This window comes from Falco cherrug, chromosome 6 (assembly GCF_023634085.1).
Source record: "Falco cherrug isolate bFalChe1 chromosome 6, bFalChe1.pri, whole genome shotgun sequence".
NCBI classification, from domain to species: Eukaryota; Metazoa; Chordata; class Aves; order Falconiformes; family Falconidae; genus Falco; species Falco cherrug.
The window spans coordinates 17008242-17032687 of NC_073702.1; the positions used below are offsets into that span (position 1 = coordinate 17008242).

At 37.1% G+C, this 24446-nt stretch overlaps 1 protein-coding gene across 5 annotated transcripts in view; it reads left to right on the forward strand.

The window, feature by feature from the left end:
• KHDRBS2 (KH RNA binding domain containing, signal transduction associated 2) overlaps positions 1-24007 on the forward strand; it is a 393065-nt gene extending 369058 nt beyond the window's left edge. Inside the window, exons 11-13 of one of the 5 annotated variants that reach the window (XR_008732951.1) lie at positions 2000-7344; positions 8232-10925; positions 22714-24006. The gene's annotated coding sequence lies outside the window, so the exon portion shown is untranslated. Of the gene's footprint in view, positions 1-1999; positions 10926-12284; positions 12682-22713 lie in introns of those variants that run through there. The other 4 variants (XR_008732953.1, XR_008732952.1, XR_008732950.1 and 1 more) reach the window with 4 other exon arrangements.
• The last annotated feature ends 439 nt before the right edge of the window (positions 24008-24446 follow it).

The window sequence follows — 24446 nt, forward strand, 5'->3', positions numbered from 1 at the left end:
TTTGACTAAAAAAAGAGGAATCGATTATATTCTCTCCAGCAGAGTTTTGTGTGAGGGTAGGCAAATTGCTCAAAGTCCACTAATGCTGTATTTCTTGTTGCCTTGAGGCCTTACAGAAAAACCTGAGGTCTGATTTTCATCAGAATTGCAAGTGGCATCATCAGGAGTTGTGCCTGACTATACAAGGTGCTGTTTAAGGTTAGGGATTTTAAAAAACTAGGCTTGGGTTTCCCAGGTTATGTAACAGTGATAAATGGTTTATTTTAATTCAGAAATACATTAATAAAAATTAGTCAAACTCAAGAGGTATTCACATATTATAGCCACAAGTGGCACAGAAAGCCAACTGCAAAATTTGTAATTTTGTCAAGAAAAATTAAGAATTTTAATAGAGTTAAGCAAATTGAATAACAAGGATAAAAGAAATATCAAACAGCTGTTCTTTCAGTGCCTTTTCTTATTCATGAAATCAAGAGGGGGGGAAAAACCCTCAACCATTTTAAAGTCTATATCAAATGTATACATGAAGGGAGCTGAACCAGGGTTTCACTGACCCATAATTCAGATTTATCTAACTTCAGAGTTCTTGGTTTACCTTAACTGTTTCTTTTGCAAGCCTGACATTTATACCTACCTAATACTTTCCATCACAGAAAAATGTTTCTGAGTTTGTGGAAGGGTTTAAAGTTTACAAATTGAATGTTCTTGTAATTTGTAACAGGAACTTGCTTTTGGTAGGGAGAATTCTCCTGAGGGTCCCAGAAATTATTTCTTTGATGCTTTCATGAAAATCTGTTTGATTTGGAGACTATCATAAGGCATCCAAAAAATTACCTTTTGCCGTTTCAGTAAACTTGCTAAAAGCTATAAAAAAATGTCTATACTCCCCTGCCCCACTGATCAAAATTCTTTTATGTGAAGTTACCTTAGTGTGGCATTTGGGTAAAAATTGAGCATATTTGTCACATAGCCTCAAATATCTAGTTTTTGGCCACTTACATGTACCTAGGGTACCTATACATCCAGTGGAGCAGTCTTTGCTTACAGATAGTAATTCAAAGCGCCTGAGCCAGGCATGCTAGAACACTTTCTGGATGTGACTTCTCCCCTTTAGATGGTTGAAGAGACTAGCTAACTAATGCCTTAAAAACAACCCTCCCTCTTTAGCCTAAATCTTCAAATTGTCTCTCAATCCATTGATTTTAATAAGAACTGATTTTAATTAGTCTCTCAAAGACCTGATTATGTTAATATTATCAATAAATGCAACACAACTCCAACCAACCTGTTCTCACAGGTTCCCATTCTCATCCATACTAGCATTCAGAAGTAATTTGCTAGGATAAATATAATTACTTTGCTGTATTATCTGCATAAAGAGTGTTGGTGTTCAAAAAATTCACTGCCACAAACCTCCTTTTTTATTACACTGATAAAAGCATGTCATACTACTGTACATGAACCATAAGCCTTCATCTCAAGTAGATGATTGCAGGTGGAGAAAAGGTATTGAAGGCAACACTTCATAAATTTGTAGCATTATAAAAAGAAAGAAGTTAATGAGAAAGCTGAGCTGAAATGATATTACTGACGTTCCATACAGTAACTTTACAAATAATGTTCAAAAAGTTTTAAAAGAAATCAAAATCAGAAATGCCAGTATTTAGTTTGTTCCATTTCCTCATTTTTGCACATCCATTATTTTAGAGATTGTAAGCAGATGATCATTTACTCTTCTATTCTACTTGTGTTTCTTGCAGGGCATAGGGGTATGTCAGAAGTGGGCAGAAAATTGTTATTTTATGTAACTGCTTTATCTCGTAACTTGCAGAATTTGGAAGGTAGTTGTCTCCCAAGCATTTTCTGTCATCCAGACTAACACTGTGTCACAGAGATGCTGTGTGGATCTACATAAGTAATTTAATCTAAAATATTAATCTCACAACTGATTTTGCGTTCTTCATTGAATGTGTCTGCCCAACTTTTTCTTGATTTTCAGATTTTTGGAGACTTAGGGGGAAGTACTGTACCTTTTGAACGGTGTTCAGAGAAATGAGCGCGTTCAGCATCATTTGCAATACATCAGTGGGATCTGAAGAACTGAGCCTCAGGTTGGGACTCTTCACAGCCCCGAGTTCTGGACCTGCCATTACAAACCTCAACAGGATATGGTGGCACTCAGACTTACAGTGATCTTCCAGTCTATCAGGTGAGCTGTGGTATTTGTCTGTATGGGTTTAGTTTATGTCAAATGTGAGATAATTCATCTTACCTCAGTCTGGAAAAAATAGGATTATTTTAAACCAGTTCACCTTATGTTTGCCATTGGAAGAGAGCTCATACACAGTTACCTATGAAGCATGTTAGTTTGAGACAGGATAGTCTGAAAATGTATGTAAATTCTTATGTTCTCTTTCTGTGGTAAATAATATTTAATCATCTTTCTCACAGAAGTAACATAAAAATAATCAAACTATATTTGTGCAGTGGGTTGAACATAGAAATAGGTTTTAAAAATGCCAAATATTTGGAGAAATCATCTCCTTTGGATTAGCTAACTCATTGAGGTGGTCCTGGTAAAATCAAATTTTGCAGATTCTGGGGGTTTTTTTGCTCTTTCTTTGCTTGTTCATCTAGAAGAACTTTGGTATCCTCATGACCTGTTGTGAACATACACTTATTAAAATGTCTAAGGCTCAGTTACTGTAGCATTGTCACTACAAACTATGAAAACCTGTAAGAAAGTAAATAAAAGTATACCAGAGGACATCTGGGTGGAAAACAGTAAACAAAAACCAGTCATACCACTAAGGTTTAAGACAGATACAAATACTTAATTCAATCTCATATCCAGAATAAATTAGGTCTTGCAGAGAGAAGGGTAGCAAAAGGTCCTGTGATTAAAGGCTACGTCCTCTTGTATATACTGAAGAACATCATCTAATTATATTGGAAAGTAGAAATCTAACATTTCCTGAATCTTCCAAACTAAATACTTATATGGAAGTTGTATTTTTCTGTAATAAGCTTATTTATAGCCATATGTCACATAAAAATACAGTTACTGCGTTTAGTTATTAGGGTTTGTTCCTTCAGCAAACAGCATGTGAAACAAAAGGCCATTTTAAGTCTTTGTTGATGGTAGCTAGCAAAAGCAGTACCAATAGCTAATGTGGAGATACTCTCCTGGCAGACTCCATACAGTGGCAGCAGAAATACCCACCTCAATCCTGTACACACCATCACTTCCCACACTTCTGGTGCAACCACAGTCCTTCCCTTGATTCTTCTGACCGTACACCAGAAAACGCACTGGAACCTTAGTCTCCTGCACTGCAGAACAGCATGGTCCTCTTACAGGATTCCATTCCTTGTCATCATGTGTTCTGAATGTGATGACACTTTTCTGCCTGTGCTATTTTTGGATTTGTTCTCTGCAAATGGTGATAAAACTTTGAACTATGTCTTGCTTTAGATGTAGATTTTTCTCTACAGAGAAAGAGCTAAGAGGATGTGGCCAAAAGCTATTCAAACCTAACATGTTTCTAGACTAGAGAAGAAAAAAAATATGTATTTTTCAACATTCCTCCCACTAGCTAGAGCTGGAAATAAACCCTAGGTCACAGTACTCACACTCCAGTTTGAACTGGGATGCGAGATAAAGAAATGAGTGAAAATTTGCAGGTTTCTTAAGGCTTTACTTAGATTACAGCTAAGTGTGTTTACATTGTAGATAATAATCTAAGGCTCTTAGAAGTGTTTTTCACATTATATCAATGTGGAATAAGAAGATTGATGCCTCTATTGGCATTTGTGCTTTGCACATAGCAGATGGAAGGAGAAGGGGGAAGCTGTTTGCTCTGCTTCACAAAGAATGCTATTCATCAAAACCAAAATACCTGTACTTATACCCCAGTCTCAACCATTGGACTACATTTCCTAAAGTGGCTTAAAAGTGAGGCATGGAAGTAGGTGATCATTTTCATTCTTTGCCTAAAGAAAATGTTGTAGTGTTCTTGGAAACTCAGCGTAGCGATTCCTTTTGGCTTGATAACTTCAGAGTTTAATAAGTGAAAAAAGTGATTCAGGAGTGTGGAGGACTCTACTTATATTTCTAGAAAGTGAACAGAAATCTGCGGAGGAAGAAAGGGAATTCCGTTTTTTCCCTGTCTAAGAAAGCCAGTACTTCATAGTAAAATACCAAGTTTCACCTGCTTTCATGACTTCCTTTACTGTTTCTGACTTTCCTGTTTTTCAGTTATATATATATGTATGTGCATATATACTCAATTCAGGTCCAAAGGGCAATTTAGCCCCTTTCAGGTACGTGTCAAAAACAAGTGGGATGAAATGGCCTCTGCTGTTTAGAAAATGAGACTAGATGCCTAGTGTAGACTACGTAGCTGTCTTTTAGATAATTGAGGTTGGGTGAAAGTAATCCCGACCTTAATAATTAGACTTTTAAGGAAAAGAATTTTAAATTTCAGTTATGGGAGATACATTAAAAGCTACAGGTTATGTTTATCATATCGTAATATTAAGTTGTGTAGAGCTGGGGGAACACAAGGCTTGACACATGCTTGTCTTTGGAGTTTGAGGTAAGCCTGGTCTGTGCCTGATGCTCTTCAACGGAGCAAGAGGTTGAGAAGTGGGCATAGAGAAGCACGGCCTGATGCAGAAGAGCTTTTGCTGTGATAGAACAAGCTGTTCAGGCCTTCTCTTTGAGCTCCCCACGTGCAGCATTCACCGCATGGAAACTGCCCTGTGGAGTTTCCCAGAAGTCGATTTTCTGTACTTCTATAACCTTTGCTAATTCTTTCCTCTCATGGCTTTGTTGTTGGACTGCGTGTTTATTAAAGGAATGTGATTTGCTTAGCAGGTACTTGTGTTAATAACCCTCAATATTTTCAAAACATAGAAACTTCCATCAGTATTGGAGCACTGGAGACATACTTTTGTCTTCAGAAGTGCTGAAAACCTGCAGCTTTCACAAGCCTCAGCTTCAGGTTCTCGAAGATCAGGAGTCATCATTGGTACACAAGATCTACATATTCTCACCCAAAACACCTTTTTTGAACCTCTTGTCTTGCATCTTTATACAGATACTGTGGAAATTAATATATTACAGATTTTGAGACAGACAGCTGGTATTATTGAAAAGCAAAGAAATACTGAAGACGCATAGATTACACTAATATCTCACTAATAGCTTGAATTGCAGCTGAAGTGAGCCTACTTTATTTTTCTAAAAGCATCCCTGATGACTGGGATATGTTGCTGTACTCATGCACTGTAGTGGTGGTCTGTGAAAACAGGTAAGCAAATAAGAAGATAAATTGTAGATATATATGGATTTTTCTAAAGGTAGGTAGAATTAAGTGTTGGAGAATATTCAGCCTGAAGCTAATAGATAAAAGGCACTGTGGACCATACTGGTAATAAATACATTAAGCTGTTAGTTAATCATAGATCTTGCTGGTGAGTTCTGTAGCTACATCTCTAACTGCTCTGCAGCATGTAGATTCGGGTGACTACACACTCCTTATAACACTGATACAGAGACAAATGGTTAGTTAGGGTCAAATCTAGCCTTTAGGCTGTGTCCTGAACTCTCTTTTCTCTGAAAATCAAATGTTATTTTTAGCTTTTATTGACCCAGCCATCTGACCACTCAGCATTAGTTTCTGGTCAAACGCACTTCTCACCCTCTATGTCTATACCGACTGACCAAAGAAGTTGTGTTCTTCAGACATTAAATGGATTTTTATTACTGAGGTCCACAGTGCAGATCACTGGAAGTTATGTAATAATGTGGAAGGACATGTAATTGAAAGGCTGTCAGAAGATAAAAGTGTATCAAGCTTCCCAGAGCGTTCACATCGCAACTCACAAAGTCAGATGACATTGAAATAGCAACTCAGTGTTTAATGCATGCACCTCTGGTGGCTGTGCATCACAAAGTCTGTAGCATAAAATTTCATACCCGAGTTTTCCATTAAAGAAGTTAGCTGTTGCATTTCTGAATAACTTTCTTTCTAGCTCAACTTACCTGCTGAGGACACAGTACTTTGTCCTTGAGTAGGCAGGATTGCTTTCATCTTACTCTTCCCACTGGAGCAGAGAGGATGTAAAGTGTAAGTACATATGGAGCAATGCACACGTGAGTAATTGCAACACAGGCATATATTATTATTGGATTTTTTTAAAATGTCAAGCAATAATGCATGAGAAATAAAAGTAAGTCTGTAACCATCCTGAAATTCTCCTAAATGTGCAGTAACGCCATAAAAGATGCCTGTATTTACTACAAATAATAAAACTGTAGCATCATGCTAATCAAATTCAAATCAGTTCAACTGCATAATTTGCAGTGAAGAGGTGCTTATGAAACACAAAATGAACTCCAGAATGGAAGGTTCATTGCTTCCTAATCAAAAGCAGTCAGCTTTAAACACCAGCCAGTCAGGTGACAAGTTTGTCATTTCTCAGCTGTACTCTTGGAGGGAAGTTACCAAGAAGGCTTGACAGCCTTTAAACTTCACAGAGCATTTTTCGCCTATTTCTGAATGTCATGTTGATCTACAAAAACTCCTGGGAGGCTGGAAGGAGAGGCAGAATAACAGCAGTTCTATTAAAATATATTTGCAGCAATGAATGTCAAGCAGAGTTTATGGTGTGAAAAAAACGTATAGTTTCTGAAAAGAAATTTTCACCACCCCTCAAGTCTGGTTCTTTCTTGTCTAATTGTGTCCAGCTACTCTGGGGGACTGAGGAGTGCCAATGATTAATTGCCTAGGTGTCAGAGAAGTACAGGTTGGTAATGCATCATTAAAAGCCAGAGATCAGGGTGTCTGAATTCAAATGGGAATCTCCGAGTGAATATATTACTACTATATACAATTAAAAGCTCAAACCAGAAATCATTTACTTTCATAATTTAGAACAATGGCAGCTCTCCAGTGAAAACATATTTACAGTAGTTTTACATAGCTCTCTACAGGCTTAGTACAAAAGGTAGGGACAAAAATTAGTATGCACCAAGGTGGTAGCAGAGAAACCCATCTTTGAGCCATTCTTTCCTTTTAATCAGCATGAGCTCTGCAAAATAGGGGAAAGAATTATGAGTAGGTGGACAGCATCTAGGTTGCCAAGGGCAAATCACTCCTAGGGGAATAACTGCAATTTGAGCAACGGAGTCTGACCTTTATGTGACCTGGGATGAACAGGTCTTCTCTGTTTTAGCCCAGCATGAGCAGCAGTTGCGGGGCAGCCAGCCTGAAGTCACTCAACTACCCCTGTGTGAAGGGCTGTGTTCCCCTCCTTTGGCAATTACACCATTGTCCTGTAAGAGTTCTCTGATGTTGACTAATTTCTTCAATTTCACATCCTCAAGTGTGGGACTTTATATGTGTTTTAGTAAATTTTGGTATTGGTTGAAGTCCTGTTAAGCTTCTGAGGTCCTTAAATTGCTTCTTGGAGGGTTTTTTTTGTCTTGTAACTTAGGTTATAAAAGTAGCACTATAAACATTAATTGAACAGCCATTAAGCAGTATGGGTGTTTGTTTTGGGTTGATAGGGGATATAAAGCTTCATACCCTGTGGTGGAAAACAATTAGATCTGATGATGAACATGCTATTAAATATAGCATTACCAGACTTCTATCAGTTTAACTTTAGAAAATAGCAACCAGCTGTAGCCAAAGCATACGCAAGTGATAGAAAGTCATATTTTAATTGTCATGTCATAGCTTGTTATAAATATTGTCATTTCTAATGTTTTATGCTAATGACAGTGACTAATGGTAGTCATTACCTCCATTCATTCTCATAAAAAAATTCCTCAAGAGGGGATGATCATAACTAGTATGCTGTTAAAAATTAAACTCTATTTTTCTGAGATAGAGAACATTAAAAAAAACCAACATTTCAGTACCAAGAGGTTGCCTAGCTAATTTATTTTGTTTTGAGTGTGTTTGACAACTACAGCTGTTCTTAATTGTGCCATGAGTTGAACATATATTCATTTTAGGAATGTTTTTGGCATGCTAACGTGTATACGTGTCATGTCTTTGTATGGTCTCTGCAAAATGGGATAAAAGGTGAATCTCACAGTGGTACACCTGTGGCCAGAAAAAAAACCCTGATGCTGCCCCTGTAGAGCCTTACCATTAAGAACACTGAATTTCCTCATCCATTTCTTATTTCATTTATGAGTTCTGCTTACCTGACAGGTACAGAGTACTTCATTATGTGCACAAACAGAAATGCTTAAATGGATGGAGCAGCCATTTACGTCTGATAGGAGCTAAGTGGGACATTAAATTAATGCCAAACAAGTGAGTGTTCATTTTAGTTTCATTATAAATGGCCGCAGCACAGCAGTAAAGTGTTGACTCTCATGTGCTGACAAGTTCTATATTTCTTACAAACTTCCCTCCGAGCTCAATGTGGAAAGACAAATTCACACTCTGCACGATGAAATTAGCAGCAGATGCATTAATAATTGAATAAGGATCTCTGGAGACACACCATAGTTCAGCAGGAGAGTTGGTGACTGGCTGATTTTAACTAGAGGCTTCTGTCATATGTGTATATATACATATATGCATATACATAAGGCCCAAGTTAAGAGTCGCTGCCTGTATGCAGCCTTTGGTATCGAAGTCTTTTAGAAGACTTTGAAGGTGTATTTGGCATGTCCACAAGCATACTGCTAACCATTACTCTGGACAGCGTGTGGTCTTGCTCATCCCTCCTTTCTCTGTGACTGTTCTCAAATTACAACCAAATTCAACATAATCGGTCTGAATTTGCCTCCAGATGATGAGTTGAGTGACTGAAAGACTTTCACTGTATGCAAGACTCTTGCCATAGACCTCTACACCTGGAGCTCCTATAGAAATGAAACATTTTCCTGAAGTACAAAATGTAGCTTCTCTCAGAAAAGCATTAAGATGCTGAGCTGCCATCTTCATTTCCGTCCCTGTAAGCAAAGTAGATGTCCTTTGAACCACATGCATTCCAGATTCTCAGGTTTGGGAAAGCAAGGAAGGATGTGTCTTTTGGACAGTAGCAAGAGGATTGCCAGAAAAAAAAACCTGCTCTTTTTAAGGAGCCACTATGCCACCAAGGCAATGATGCAATTACCTTATACTTAAATTATGATTGCTCCTCACACCAAGTAATATTATGCTTGGAAGACATTGACAAAACAGTGTGACATCTCATAGACAGCAATACACTGGGGTAATTTCTCATGGGCTTAAAATCAGCACTTTATTGCAGTAGTGCCAAGAGAGTGATAGCAATTTTAATAATGTAAGAATTTGTCCCATTTAGAGGAAAAGTAGCAAATTTAGCACACTGTTACTAGAATAACTCCAGATAGTTGTCAGCTCTACTCACTGTCTGTGCAGACTTCAGTCACTAGTTTCAAGTTGCACAGGTTGAACTGACTTCTGTGTTTTGCTTTCCTCCACTTACAGTTTATTTTATAAATCTCAGGATCTGGGAAACAGAAAAATTGAACTTCAAAATATCTATGAGTGTATTTTCTGGAGTATCATCAACTAAAGGAAAGCTAATCTTAGGTTTCTGTAATATATTGCAATATTTTTAATAAGCTATAATATGATTTAATAAAGTGGTACTGTTTTTAAAAACAATACTCATCAATATAAATACTAAGTTCTATTCCTTCTCTTTAGATATGCAACTCTTTTTATTCAGTAACAGTGGATACATTACTTATTCCATAAGAGCTTGGTATCAGTCCTGTCCTAATCAAAATATTGGATTTGAGATCTTTCTAGTATAAGAAACATTTAAACAGTTTCTGTTGTCAGTTGAAATAGGAGGTAAGTCCCAGAGATTCATATTTGTCTAACAAAATGATGTCTCAATCTATTAGACACCCTGCAATATCCTGCAAGTGTCTTAGCTGAGGAAAGAACAGTCCATTTTTTGCTTTGTGATGTTGGACCACACTAGAGATAAGGGAATATCAGATGAAAGAGTAAACATGCTAAAAGAATACCCTGGTTTCAGGATCATCTTCTTTTGAGGTTCTTGAAACAAAGATGTGGAAATTAAATTGGATTTACATATACATTTTTAGTGGACAGAGGTAACTTTTCAGAATAATATTTTTCATTTAATTCACACATGTATAATACATTTCATTGCTATTTTAAAAAAGTAATGTTATCATCATCTGAGTTTTTAAGGAAGAGACTTAAATAAGGTCACGTACTGGTGAATGAGAAGAATACACATGAATTGCATAGAGCAAAGAGGAATAAAGAAGCTGTATTAATGGGGACAGGGAGAGAGAGATCATGAGTCATTAAGTATGGCTTTATGCTTCACATCTCTCTACAGTGGGTTTAATCCTCTTAACTGCTTTCCATTCATTCTGTTATTCCCATGGAATAGAAGTCTAAGTCTGCTCCAGGTTTAGTCATGAATGTTTTGCAATCCAGTAACCTTTGTGTCTTTTGTTAACATATACGAGGCACGTCAGAGGTGCCACTGTTTATTCTTAAAATCTGATGTAATCGCCAATTTTTGCAACTCCGGGCAGTTATTCCTGTAGAAGCAGAGATATTTCTAAAGCCTTTTAGTGAAGGAATAAACCAATGGCTTTCATTCAGGTTTTGCAAGTCACCGGATGTTCAAAACACCAAAGCAAATTAAAAGAACCCCTTCTCTTTTGCTATCACAGTAATTTTGCACTTGAATATATGATGATTTGCTAATATAAAAGCTATTGAGGAAGATAGAGTGATTTTCTTCTAGCACTGCCTTGAAAAGTAGTAATAAATGTTGCGTTTCAAATTACAGCTTTCCTTGAAATGTGACTTCATTTAAAAAGAAAAGGCATCTTGAGCACCAGATTTTTCTCCCTTTGTGACTTCAAATCAGAGGTAATCCATTTAGAAGTAAAAAGATAATTTTCTAATTGCCAATCCAGTAACCTCAGCCTGAAGATTAAGTGGGTGCTTAAGTGGTTTATGCTTCATCACTAATATTGAAGCTTCTGCAAGCCAGAAATGCTTTTTCCCTTGTAAATTCACAACCTTGTAGTCTTCATACTTCTCCTCAGTTGCCCCTTCCTGTTATTATTATGCGTCTTCTGAAATGTTTTTCAGGTATTGTTTAGATGCATCATTGGAATAAGTTGGAAAGTCTCTTGGTACTGCATTCATATATTTGTACTTTTGTACAAATATCCCTGAAGAATAAATCATACCTTAGACTCAATATGTGAAATGGTAGGGAAAAAAAAAACCCACACCTTTTTTTCCATTTTTTTCTGACCTTGAACGCAGTTGTGGTGAAACAGGTAAATGCTGCACCCTCCATAAGACTCTGCTGACCACAAGCTCTAGGCACAGCCAACACAACTGAAGCAGAGCAAGGTGCTGCAGCAGCAAGTTATTACTGCTAGAAACTGGACAGAATATCAGTTTTTTCCTTGGAAACTCTTGGGGTGACGGTTTAAGTATGGATGGTGTCTCCATAGGGAGTCCCAATCTACTACAAAACACATATAATGTCACTGTGCATATACAAATTATCCTCTGAGGGCTGCAATAGCTCTGCTGAGCTGGCAGGACTAAAAATTCAACACAGTCCCAACAGAATGTATCTGATTTCTTTCTTGCCCACCCTGAGAAGAGCAAGGGAAAGTGTTTCCATATATTGCCTGTAAACCTTTGAACTTAACAAATCAGATGGGATGCCAGTTACACGGAGTGATCCAAGCATCTGCATAGAATGATACCCCTTTGTTCATCCCAGCAAGTAACGCCATAGTTCTACTTTTTCTTCTTCTGGTATTTGAGAAAGTAGGACCTATTTTTCAAGTGTCCCATATGAGAAGTAGTCTTTCCTGATCACAGAAGAAGGTGTGTAATTTTAACAGCTTTTCCCTTCTATTTTCCAATCTATTGAAAGGGACTTTCCTCTCTCGTGGTCTTCACCAGTTTCCTAACTTTTCTTAATCTAATTAGTGTTGTCACTTTTCTCACTTCACTTCTGTCTTTCTGATTACACATGGATAATGCATGAGATGTCTGCTGACTTTGGAATTAAAATGTCTATTTTGAACTTCACTGTGCAGAAATGTCTAAAATAGGACAGCAGCTTAACACATGAAGTTCTGAAGTCTTCAGTATTGCACAGTGGACCACCCATTAAAGAAGCAGACGTTTTCTTTAAAGGTCTCATTTAGAAGCTGACTTTCCCACTGCTGGAACAGTAAACCCTATCTTGTCTTTCAGGTACTCTTGTGAAAAGCCTGTCTCCCACACAGTACGAGTTCTTCCTCTGTGGCATCCTTTCTTCTCTGTTACCCTACCTTCGCCAATCACTGCTCCTCTGGAGTTGATGTGAGATTTGCATATAGATATATTAAAGCAGTTTTGGTGAAGGTAGGCTTTTGCAACTTAAAAATGGCAGTCTTTCTGTGGAATAGGATGAATATTATTATATTAATAAATAGTGGTTACAAGTCTAATCCAAGCTGGAGGTCCGTTCCATGTATTTTTGTCCTCTTGTAAAGTAATATTCAATACACATCTCCACAGATGTGAATCGGTGTGCTCTGAGTGTCTCCCCTAACATACTTCTACATTTGTCATCTTAAGAAATAATTTTTTTTTGAACATAGATGGTGCAATAAAGGACTTTCAAAATATAATTACAGGTTCAAAGACTTCAGTTAGGACAGCAATTCCTGCATACAAACAATTGAATTCTCTTAAGTCATTCCCTAGATAAATGCAGTAAGAAAGTGAACTATTCAAAGGGCAGGAATGTCAAGATGGAAGCGGAAGGTGGAAACACAAAGTGAACGAAGATGGAAGACTTTTTTCTCTCTCTTTTCCCCTTCTCTCTTTTCTCAAAAAAAAGCTGCGAATCTCAGATGTTGCCTAGCACAGCCAACAGAAACTTGGGCAAGGGACAAAGGATATCGTGTGGATCCTAACAATGCTTGGAGAGAAATGAACAGTAAAGGCTCTGGAAGTATCGGTTGTTGCAAAATCAGGTGACAATGCAGACTTAGAAGAATGAAACAACTCCTGAAAACTCCTATGCTCAGATCTGAGCAGAAACGCAGATGTTAACACAGTGTGACACATTTTGCACTCTCTGTAGCTTTAACATCATGCCTACATGAAATTACAGCCTTCTAAACTGAACCTAGCTTTCTGCTTGTTTGTTGCTTCTTAAACAATGGTCAAGTAAGGGCTGGTAAAAATGCATAATTTTTCAGAATATTAAAACAGGCAACATATTATTAATGTTTATGCAAACAATAAATCATTATAATTGTATATATAATGATATAATTGTATATCATTACAAGGGTTAAAGACTAAAACCATCAGCATGAACCACCCTTATGTTTCAGGAAATGGGGCATAGGTTAAATGCCGTGTATGTGGCAAGTGTGCTATAGTTTCGTGTTCCACTTCAGCGTAGTGGATTTAGCAAAATGAGCAATTACACTGATCAGCAGAGGACCTCTTCCAGATGTAGGGATGTACCCAGAAAGAGATGATCTGTTGGATAACCAGTGGCCAAACCTGAGCTAAGTGAAAACTCAGGGATATCAGACATTTGTAACAGTGGCCCAATAGCGATGGGTTCCCCTGGAGGAATAACTGGGCCAACAGAGGAAGTTCCTCCCCAGTCTCATGAATTTAATAGGTCATTTTTGATTTAAATGATAAGGATTTACAGTCCATATTTTTTAAAAATAAAATCCACAACAATTTAGAGTTTTTCTCAATGTTAAACATACAGAGGAGAGTTCAACCTCTGAGGGTTCCTCTGAGAGTTTAAAGTGGGGTTTGGTGTGTTCATTCTTTTTTGGGCAGTAGGGAGATGTGCTTTCACCAGAATTATGGCTGTTCCCATCACCCATAAACACATATTTATGACTTCTATTAGAAAAGTTTCAGTTCAGTGCTTACTAATAATTTTGCATAGTGACTTCTTCAAGTTCATTTTACATTTTTTTAAAAATTGCTTTTTCTCTGAACTCTTCTGGTTTAGCTTGTTTCTAAATTAAATGAATAGTAAGATGTTCATCAATAGGGAGCACTGTCATTTTAGCCACTAGGTTTTTTTCAAGTATTTTAGATGCAGATTGAAGCACATTTTTTGGCTATAAAATAATCTCATTCTAGTTGCATTTGACATTCAACTATTTGCTGTTTCTTGGACATCTGTTGTACATTGACCAGCTGTTTCTATTCAGATGGATACAATGACTTCTATATATTTTCCATGAATCCAATGAATTTAAGATAGAGGCATATATATTAGTATCCAGATTTCTGAAGTACATCATTCTGCATATTGTCAAAATGCGCGATGGCATGCCAGCATATTTCTCAGTTGCCTACTTTGTTATCTCTGAAATTTCTTAACTGTCTTTTCAGATCTATCCCACTTATATTTTTATGTACTTCCTATTTTGACATTTCACTTTCAGCATTTTTATATTTTAATTAAACTAGATTCAGCATCAATCTTTATATGAATACCAACGTGGCACAGTATTAGTCTTCTAAACATGGCTTTCGGTTCACTCCTATTGCTTCTTATCAAAATCTCATCCAGCTTCTTATCCTACCACAACTGATCTTTGTCCTGAGAGATATTTAAGGTGTGACACATAGTACAGAGAGCAAGATTTTTTTGTAATGACTGGTTGTTTAATTGGTACCTGAGCAGAAAGTATTTTCACTAAAGTACTTGTCCTGGTTTCAGCTGGGACAGAGTTAATTTTCTTCTTAGTAGCTGGTGCAGTGCTGTGTTTTGGATTTGGTGAGAGAGCAATGCTGACAGCACACTGATGGTTTTGGTTGTTGCTGGGTGACATTTATACTAAGTCAAGGGCTTTCCAGTTTCTCAGGCCCTGCCAGCGAGAGGGCTGGAGGGGCACGGGAATGGGGAGGGGACACAGCCAGGACAGCTGATCCAAACGAGCCAAAGGGATATCCATACCACATGATATCATGCTGAGTATATAAGCTGGGGGAATAAGAAGGAAGGGGGAGGACATTCAGCATTACAGCACTTGTCTTCCTGAGTAACCGCTATGTGTGACAGAGCCCTGCTTTCCTGGGGCTGGCTGAGCACCTGCCTGCCCATGGGAATTAGCGAATGAATTCCTTATTTTGCTTTGCTTGCATGTGTGGCTTTTGCTTTCCCTATTAAACTGTCTTTACCTCAGCCCACGAGTTTTCTCACTTTTACTCTTCCGATTCTCCCCCGCATCCCACTGTGGGGCGAGTGAGCGAGCAGCTGTGTGGGGCTTCATTGCTGGCCAGGGTTAAACCATGACAGTCCTGTAAGCTTGCTCTATGAAATCAGAAAGAATTCTATCTCTGCACAGCGGCACACACAACAGGATACAAGTACTGGGAGTCTTTTGCAGCCTCTTGTATTGCATCGTATAATGACAACACTAGGAAAAGCATCCCGAATCACATAGAAAATTATTATCTATGTCTACTGTTCTCATGCTCCAGGTGTCTTTCTCAGCATTTCTAATCTCTGTGTAGCCCAGAAATATTTTCTGTAATATTGCAATATTTTTAGCATTCTCATAAATATATTTGAGTAAAAACCACTTACTCTGTAAATATTTGTGAAGTGTAGACAAGCATTCAGCTCATCCTGTTATCTGTGGATTCAGCTGGCAGAATGAGCTAAGTGTAACAATACTGTGGCAAATATTTAACTTAAAGAATGTAACATATATGCTTCAGAGGTACACATACATTAGCAGAATACAGCATATGACTGTCCTGTCAACAAAGGGGCAAGTATTTCCATCACATGGAAATTGTTTGGCACAACTAGTTCTCTGTGAGATCTGGAAGAGGGACAACAAAACTGATTTTGTCAAGGACAAAAGAAAGGGCAACACAAGAGTAAACAGTATATTTAGGCATATACTTAAAAATATTTGAATGATCCTGATCCAAACAAAGGACTGTTAAGAGTAATAAATGTAATAACCCTGAAAAATAAGAGAACTCATTTAAGCTTTTTACTAGAACTGCAAAGGATTGACTTACCATAAGCTATAAAAGATGCCATTAAATCATCAACCTTTATGATTAATTGCCTGTTGTGATTGCCAAGATGCACCTTTCTCTGCCTGTACTCTGAGTAACTGTGGTTCTCCACAAATTGACACCTGTGACAAAGTTCCAGTATCATACTGGCAAAGAAATGAAAAAAAAAAGTCATATCTTACTACAGTAATGAGAAATCTTTTTCATCTCAGTGGATCTAGTCATAGGTGTATAGGTTGTAAGATCAGTCTCTAAAATTATACTGTGCTAAATATAAGAGTACAGAAGGCAGTTTAATGAATGGGCTAGTCAAGTAATTTCAGTGGTGTTCTGTGGAGTGTAGTCTGTGTACTAATAAAAATTTCCATGATTTTTATTAATTCCATTAACGTAGCACACCACCTCCAAATATTTATAGAGATCAAGGAGACTCACTTCAGGGTGAGCCCTTCATACATACCAGGTGTACCATGTCCTGAAATGTAAACAATTCATATCTGTTGAGCCATAATCCCTAAATCAGAAACACAAATGTTTGGATTAACAAAAAATGGAAAGCCTCATTCTTTGTTGTTGACCTCCCAATACATATTTTTTCACTTTCAGTGTTATGTGCATGACTAGCATTCTTCATCCAGGACTGGAAATGCAGTGGCTTTTTGCCATAGTAACAACAAAGGACAATGGTGACCAAATTCAAGCCAATCCAAACCCTCACTGAAGCTCACTGACTTCAGGAGATTCGAAATCAAGCCTTCAGTGCAGTTCTACATATATGATACAGTGTGAAGCAACTGAGATTTGATATTCTTAAGGATCAGAGAATTAAAAGGATATTCATTTTACCCCTTTAAAAGGTCAGATGGATTTGATACAGGAAAAAGTTGAGGAAATATAAAGCAAAAGCTTATGTGTACTGTCATTGCAATCTATTTGATTTTTAAATACAAAGTTTTAGCATTCCACTACAGCAGAGGCAAAGTGTTTAATAACTGTTAAGTGTTTTAGCACAGACCTGGAACTGCTGTCATATTTGCAGTACATGTATATGGAATACAGAATGCAGATATACAAAACAATCCATTGTACAGAATAAAGCTATAGCAGTGAGCAAACCGCTTAAACTCTAACGCTGAAGGAATGAGATGGTTTATTTCTTGACAGTGTTTTTTCTTGAAGAGATTAAATACAGAGCTAGTGGAAAGCAGTAAGTTGTGGAAGGAGGAGGAACATACCGTCTGGGTTGCAGGTGTTGGGGCACAAGCAGCGATCTTGGAAGTCCTGCTCATTCTGGTTTGTGCTGTGGTTTTCAGGCCACATGGAACCCAGTAGGACAATCCATAATTAAGGATTTGCTGTGGTTTCGGGGGTTCCAGCCTTCTTCTTCCTAAGCCATACTCCAGCCACTGCTCCCAGCCTCATGCCACAGGCTCTAAAAGTTGGAGTTCCTCCAGCTCCACAGCAGGAGGACAAAGAACCAAGTGTTCCAGCTCAAGCTGCCTGGTGAGGAGGTTTCCTGAAGACCCTGCTCTTAAAAGTAATGGATTGGTAATTGCAAATTGGAGCCAGGAGTGACCTCTCTGAACCAGCCACTCTTGGGAGCCTGAGGTGGTCACCAGGTGTTGCCTTTGACAAGATGACAGGGAAACAGTCACATTTCCACCTGAGTCTGCTTAGCTTTACACACATTCATCACAGATACTCAATGTCCACTCAGTTTTTTTTTGATTCCACAAATCTGTTTGGCTGGGAAGTAATTCTTCGTAAGTTTTAGAGAAGATTGGGACTGTCCACACACAAAAAACTGATGCTTTGAAAATGCTACAAAACAAGAAAAATTTAAATCGGTAAAATACCCCTAAGTGCAGTTTTAATTGTTTTAATAAGTAGTTTTCATGGTCTATTTTCATGTTCTAATTATTTCTGGACACATTAGATTTTATTATACTCTGCAAGAAGAAAGGAAGTTTAACAAATTTGTTGTTAGGTTACATATTACATTAGGTTACATATCTCTGCAGTAGAATTTCCATATGACTTAAAAATTATCAAAATAATTACTTTTTGTCTATGCAAATATGCAGGTTTTGCTTTCATTCGTACCCTGTCATAAGAAATCCAAAGTTCTAGACAGTATAAAAAACATGCCCTGAATCCTAGTGTCAATATTCACCTATTTCCCTTTTCAAAATAGAGTGTAATTTTACAAGACATCACTTTAACCCCAGGGTAAAGGGAAGTAGCTCTTGCCATGTTAAAGAGTAAGCTGTGTAAATTTCATCTGCTGGGGATCTATCCTGTGCCTCCAACATGACAAAAAGCTCTTTCCAGTGGCTGTGACTTTTAGCATTCATAATTTGAAATTACCCATATTCTGATAGCTTCCAGGGGAAATCTAGTTGTTCTGCACCCTTCCTCTTACCAAAAAGGACTTAGAAAACAATATAAAATTATATTATATTATGGCTGCTGCCTTGACACTAGAATTGACACAGTACAGTGCATTTGTAGTTATTGTTTGTGCAGCGGTACATTTGATCTTTGATTTTATTATTCTACTGTCATATAAGTAATGTCTTTCCAGATTTTGTCACCTGGAGCAAGGCCCAAAAAATAAGATCTGAACCTGCATAATCGTACTACCCATTAAATGAATGTAAGAGTTGGGAACGCTGCTCCAGCAGTGGGTGCCTGTGTATGTACATACCCACATGCCAACCACTGGGCTGTGACAGGCAAGCAGGACACAAAAACATGGTTGAAGAAAAAAATACCTTTGATTTCTGAACTGAGAGGTTCTCTGCGCCAGCAAAACTATTGGCAAAGAGCATCCCAAACCTTGGGTTAGTTTGTTGTGGAATCATATTTGTACTTCTTGCACAGAAAAGAGAATTCTTCTTCCTCATTTCTCAAAATGCAAAATATAGACTATCACAGCCACCGTTAGCAGGATCTGTTCAGCGTTTTTCACCATTTGTTTTTGGTTTTTTTCTAGTTTGTATTTTCGCTTGTGAATATTAAAGCCACATTTGTTGGTGAAAAACCTATGAAGAATATTAGAATCACAACTGTACCTGAGAATTATTAATCATTTGTATTTTAAATAGAAAAGTTTACTTCATTCTTGTGCAGTTTGACTACCTGTATTGATCAGGTATACCTGCATGCCACTTTGATGAGTTCTGCAAGGTTAAGAAATACCCTGCAGGACTTAAAACCTTTGTCTGTTTTCAAAATGGTTCAGTGATTATGGACTGCTTCATTGCCTACCAAAAATAAAGGAAATTTGCATGGCAGAAAAGTAAAAATTTGCATGAAATAAAAGTAAATACAATGATGACAAGCAAGCATAAAGTGGTATTTCAAGAACTGATTCTGAAGAAACTTGCTTGACAGCTAACTTCAAACAAAAATTTATTATGGAAAAGTCTTCCTGCTACCAGGAAACCTATCCAGCTACCGGGGAAGTGGATTAATATAAGATATATATGTATAGCTGATGTCAAAATTGTATGACATCATAAAAAAGGGAAGGGAAGGGAAGGGAAGGGAAGGAGAAAGGGGAAAAAGGAAAAAGAAGAAAAACCTTATTGTTGCAATCCTTTGATGAAATTAAATTAGTTTTACTGGGTTTGGCTTCCTAGTAAAATATTTGGGAGCACACAAATAAGTTTCAGAAGTATGATGAAATCTCCTGTCCTGTAAAATCCCTGTCCTTTCTTCAAGGGCCTGGTAAAAAAACCTGAGTTTTCTACCTAAATTGTACTTTTCTAACTAGAAGCCAGAATGCCGTGAAAAAGTAATTTATTATTTTATGATATATATATATATATAAAAAAAGTTAATGCTGTCAGAATACCATACCTCGACTGTTCATGCTTGTTTAATTAGACTCTTTCTTCCCTCTCATTTTGAATGGTATTTGTGCATTTGTTATTCTCCAGGATCTTTTTTCAAAGCCCCTTGAAAACAAAACATAAATAATTATGCTGAAGTTTATGTAGGCTTAATATTAGGCAAAAAATGAAATTGCCAAGTCCCACTGTCGATAGGATGTGTTTGTGCAGTTCTCCATGTAGCGCTTTAAAGTAGGGTAAACGACAGCAATCTCATTCTGAGAAGAGGAAGAGCCATATGGCTTCATTTTATGGGCAGCTGGTTTTATAATAGCTCAGAACAAAACAATGATCCTTAAACAGATTCAGATTACCTATGTAGATGGGCAAAGTAGCTGTGCATAGTGCCATGGAGTTCCAGTCTTTTCCATATACTGCCCTGCTAGGAAAGCATGCCAAGGATTGCAGTTTATCCAGTTTATCAAGAAAGAGGATAAATATTTCCTCCGAGGAGTCTATAGATTCAGCAAGAGGTTCTCATGATTTATGTGGTTACTAGAGGTCAGAGTACGGTAATTAGTTCATACATGTAGTCTTTAGTGCCTCTGAAAGCATCCCCAGGCAGAAGGCATAGCATCCCCAGGAAAGTCTGTGGCGATATGCCATACTGCTGTTTCAAATATGTAGACACTAGAAGAGGTTGAAGTTCACATTATGATCTCTATGTGTATGTACGTGTGCCTGGCTACCCATCTGTGCATCCGTATGAATACTAGATCTCTGAAAGTTAAATGACTTGCTTTGGCTTTGCTCCTTCCTTTTGATACTGAGCTGTCTATATGAATTGAAAGTTAGAAAGTAGTTAATATAGTATCTAGTTTCATTGTAAATCTTTCCTGATTGATGACTTGCCTTCTCCTGGGACCCAGCGCTATAGCACAAAACAATTGCTATAAACTGCAGCTAAAACTGCTTCTTGGAGTTCTGCTTCTTTTCTAGGGAAATGTGTTTGTCATTAATACTAATGCTCAGAATCAGGAAAAAATGTGTCTAAGGAAGTGTGTTAACACAGAACTTTAAGCTATTGCTCTTCTTGATGATACTAATCTGTTTTCCTACAGAGAACCATGTGAATTGTTACCTGCCATTGCATCCCCATGTTCATCTCTTAGTACTTGTGGGTGTGATACAAACCACTTAAAAGAATTTCACTGCCCAGACTGGGTGGTTTCCTCTGTTACACCAATGTATTTTTCCTATTTTATCTTTTGGTTTGATAAGTGCTAACAGGAAGATTCTTAACTAGTGCTTTCAAAATGCTTGCTGATCTGCAGAGACAGAAAATGTGAACAACAGTTAACAAACTGCTCTGACAGATAGTGCAGTCCATTAGGAGGCATTCATGACATCAACACCAACATTGAGTTATTCTCTCAGGAGCACCATTAACGGTCATTTTATCACTACTGATGTGTATGTAATTCTGTAACATCAGTCCCAACACTGGGCAGTTCTCCCTGTCAGGTTAACTACAGGCAAAACCAGTACCGAAAAGAAAGTGGAAACCAGCCCAAAATGTTAAACTTCCAGTTTAAAGTGCCATCAATACAGGCATTTACAGATAACAGAAGCAAACTGTGAACACAAGTGAGCAGTGTATTGACTTCTTTAAAATTGTATGCAAAAGGGCAGCTTGTGTCGTATTTGTTGTTTTGATTTATAGTTTATTCTGGTTTCACTCTGTTTTAATCCAGTTAGCCAGAAAAGTAATTTTGAGAAGGACACAGTGTCACTATAGTTGGATATGAACTATGAGTGGTATGCTATTTGAAGACAAATATAATCCTGGTAAGAGTAAATAGGTAAATGGTATTCAGAAATTGGCGCAGTTATTTATTCACAACATTTGTGAAACTTTTACTGGAAAGCCATGTGCCACTATGGTTTGTTGAAAAGGATGTTAAAAATTAAAAAGATGTACAGAAAAGAGTTCTAAAAGAACAAAATTTAGGGGAAAATGTACCAATAGTGAAACAAAAGAAACTGTTATTAATTCAGTCAAGAGAAGACTGAGAGCAGCTTTACTACAGCCCTCAGGTATCTACAGGCAAAAAGGATTTCTGACAATTAAGAGCTCTCTAATTTAGAAGGAAGGAATGTATAATTAGCTGGAGCCAAAAATTCCCTTCTGTCCTCCCTCCACCGAGTTAACAATAGGAGCTTTTAACCACTGAAGCAATCTGTGTCCTTCTGAAAGATATGCTACATGTCATAAGGAAGCTACAGAAGCTGACAGAAAATTTTGGGACCACACAGAATGATAGGCTAAGATACAATTTCTTCTGCCCTTAATATCTATTTCTGAATTTAAGAATCTGTAAATCAACAAGGATTAATAAGGTTAACAGAATCTGGACCTCAGTCATATATATTTTATCATATAATTACATTTCCATTTGAGGATTATAATTCAGTTCTCTTATGACTTCATCCCTGAAACTTTTCTACAGACCTCAGAAATAGTCTTTCTTATTTTAATAATTAAACTTTGAACCAAATAGAAGCTTGAGACTCTGAATGTCATGAGAAAAATTTAAATAAACATAATTTTAGCTTCTTTTTTATGAGTGAACACAGCATTAACACTGTTGGTTAATGTCTGTTACATGTTGTTAATGTCTGTTATAGACCTAGAGCTATACGAATGTGTGGTTCTGTTTTGATCATGCTTAATATGTTATGTCTTGACTAGGTCCTATTCCATTCTGTTTCCACAGGTTAGTGAGACTTTAATCAAGAAAAAAAAAAATATCTAATGAACAGCAATTTGAAACACAGCATTTGGAAAGGTCAAAATGGTACATTACATCCTTATTATCCAAAAGAACAGATGAGTTTAATATCCTGGCAGCATTTTCCTGTGAAGAAGATATTAAACAAGAACTGAAAATGGCACAAGGTTTGCTCTTCCTTTCTTATGACAAAGATTGTAACAAGATGATGGAACTATACAGAATAAATCTCTTTCTGCTTTAATGTTCAGGCTGGGGATCCTGCCTAGTTTTCAAAAATCTAAGCTAACCAAAGAGCCAACACACATGCTATTTTTTTCAGGTCCTTTACAAGACATTTTCCTGCCTATAGGACCCAATTTCCTATTTTCTAGTCTTAAACATGAGAAGACATATCAGCAGAAGGTAATCAGTGCAATGAGTTTGGGCAAATACTATGTTGAACTGCAACAAAAATTGCACTGCATCAGCACTGCTTAAAATGTAGATTTTTTTTCAACTTCTGTTTGAATAGACCTAAGAACAGAGGTAATGTATTCCAACACACAATGTATTGCATGCATCCTGCTTTTGAGAGTTCCTGAAGGTATGGAACTGTTTGAAGGCAAAGGAATTTGTAGCATATCCCATAGCTTGTTAAAAATTTGATTAATATAAGGAACTGTCACATTCACTTCCTTAAATCATGATCTGCATGAAGACCCTTCCTTTTTGTTTTGTAGGTCTAAGGAGAGAAAAAAAAAACAACAAACCAACTTCCTGAACTTGATGTTGTAATTTAACACTAAAATACACCATCAGGGTCTTCATGTTAAATCTTATTATGACAACTAAAGAAATGCTATGCTTAAAAATCAAAAAATGTTTGGCATGCACCTGTATTAGTTACTTGTATCCATACCACATGAGATATGAGGTCTGCTATTACATAAGGAAGTAACAAGTTATATATTAAAGGTATTCATAATTATTAAAGAAAACACTACATATTGTTCCAAAAGCTATCTGTCTTGAAGTATTGCTGGCTGAAGTAGACCTACATGGATTTGCACAAGCTCACAAGTAAAAATCATATCAAACCTTTTTTCCCTTTTTTCCACACCACCTAAGGAATACATTTGAAAAAAGAATTCTCCATGGTACATTACATGCAGCATCTTGCTGAGAAAAGTCATTCTGCTTTGGTTGAGTGAGATAAAATGAACATATCCAGCATATGTTTTCAGTGTCTGGAGTGAATATATATATATATGTGATTGTGTGTCTCTGTGTGTATATATACACACACACACTTGTTTTTTCTTATCCTTAGGTGATTTTATTTTTCACTGGAGATTGTAAATGCATTTTTCATTCTTTGTTTTGCAGCTATGAAGTAGGGTAGCTTTTTCAATGCATTGGAAATGTGCAACTTTGAAACTTCGAAGGTTTTGGAAAACTACAGACAAAAATCCCTAACGGGTGTTAATTTCATAAATGCCTACAATTAGCGTTTTCCATGTGCCTAGGAAAAAATCTACTACATAGAAGTTTCTATCAAGTTCCTTGTGATTTAGCTAATGGTCCTTGAAGCTGAAATGACTACAAATAGCTCTTTTCTGCTTCACAACCAGATATATCAGCTATCAAGTATGCAGCCTACAGAAAATAATAAAACCATTTTTTTTCACATCCAAATTATTATTCACAATAGAAACCTGTGACTTTTTTGAAATTTA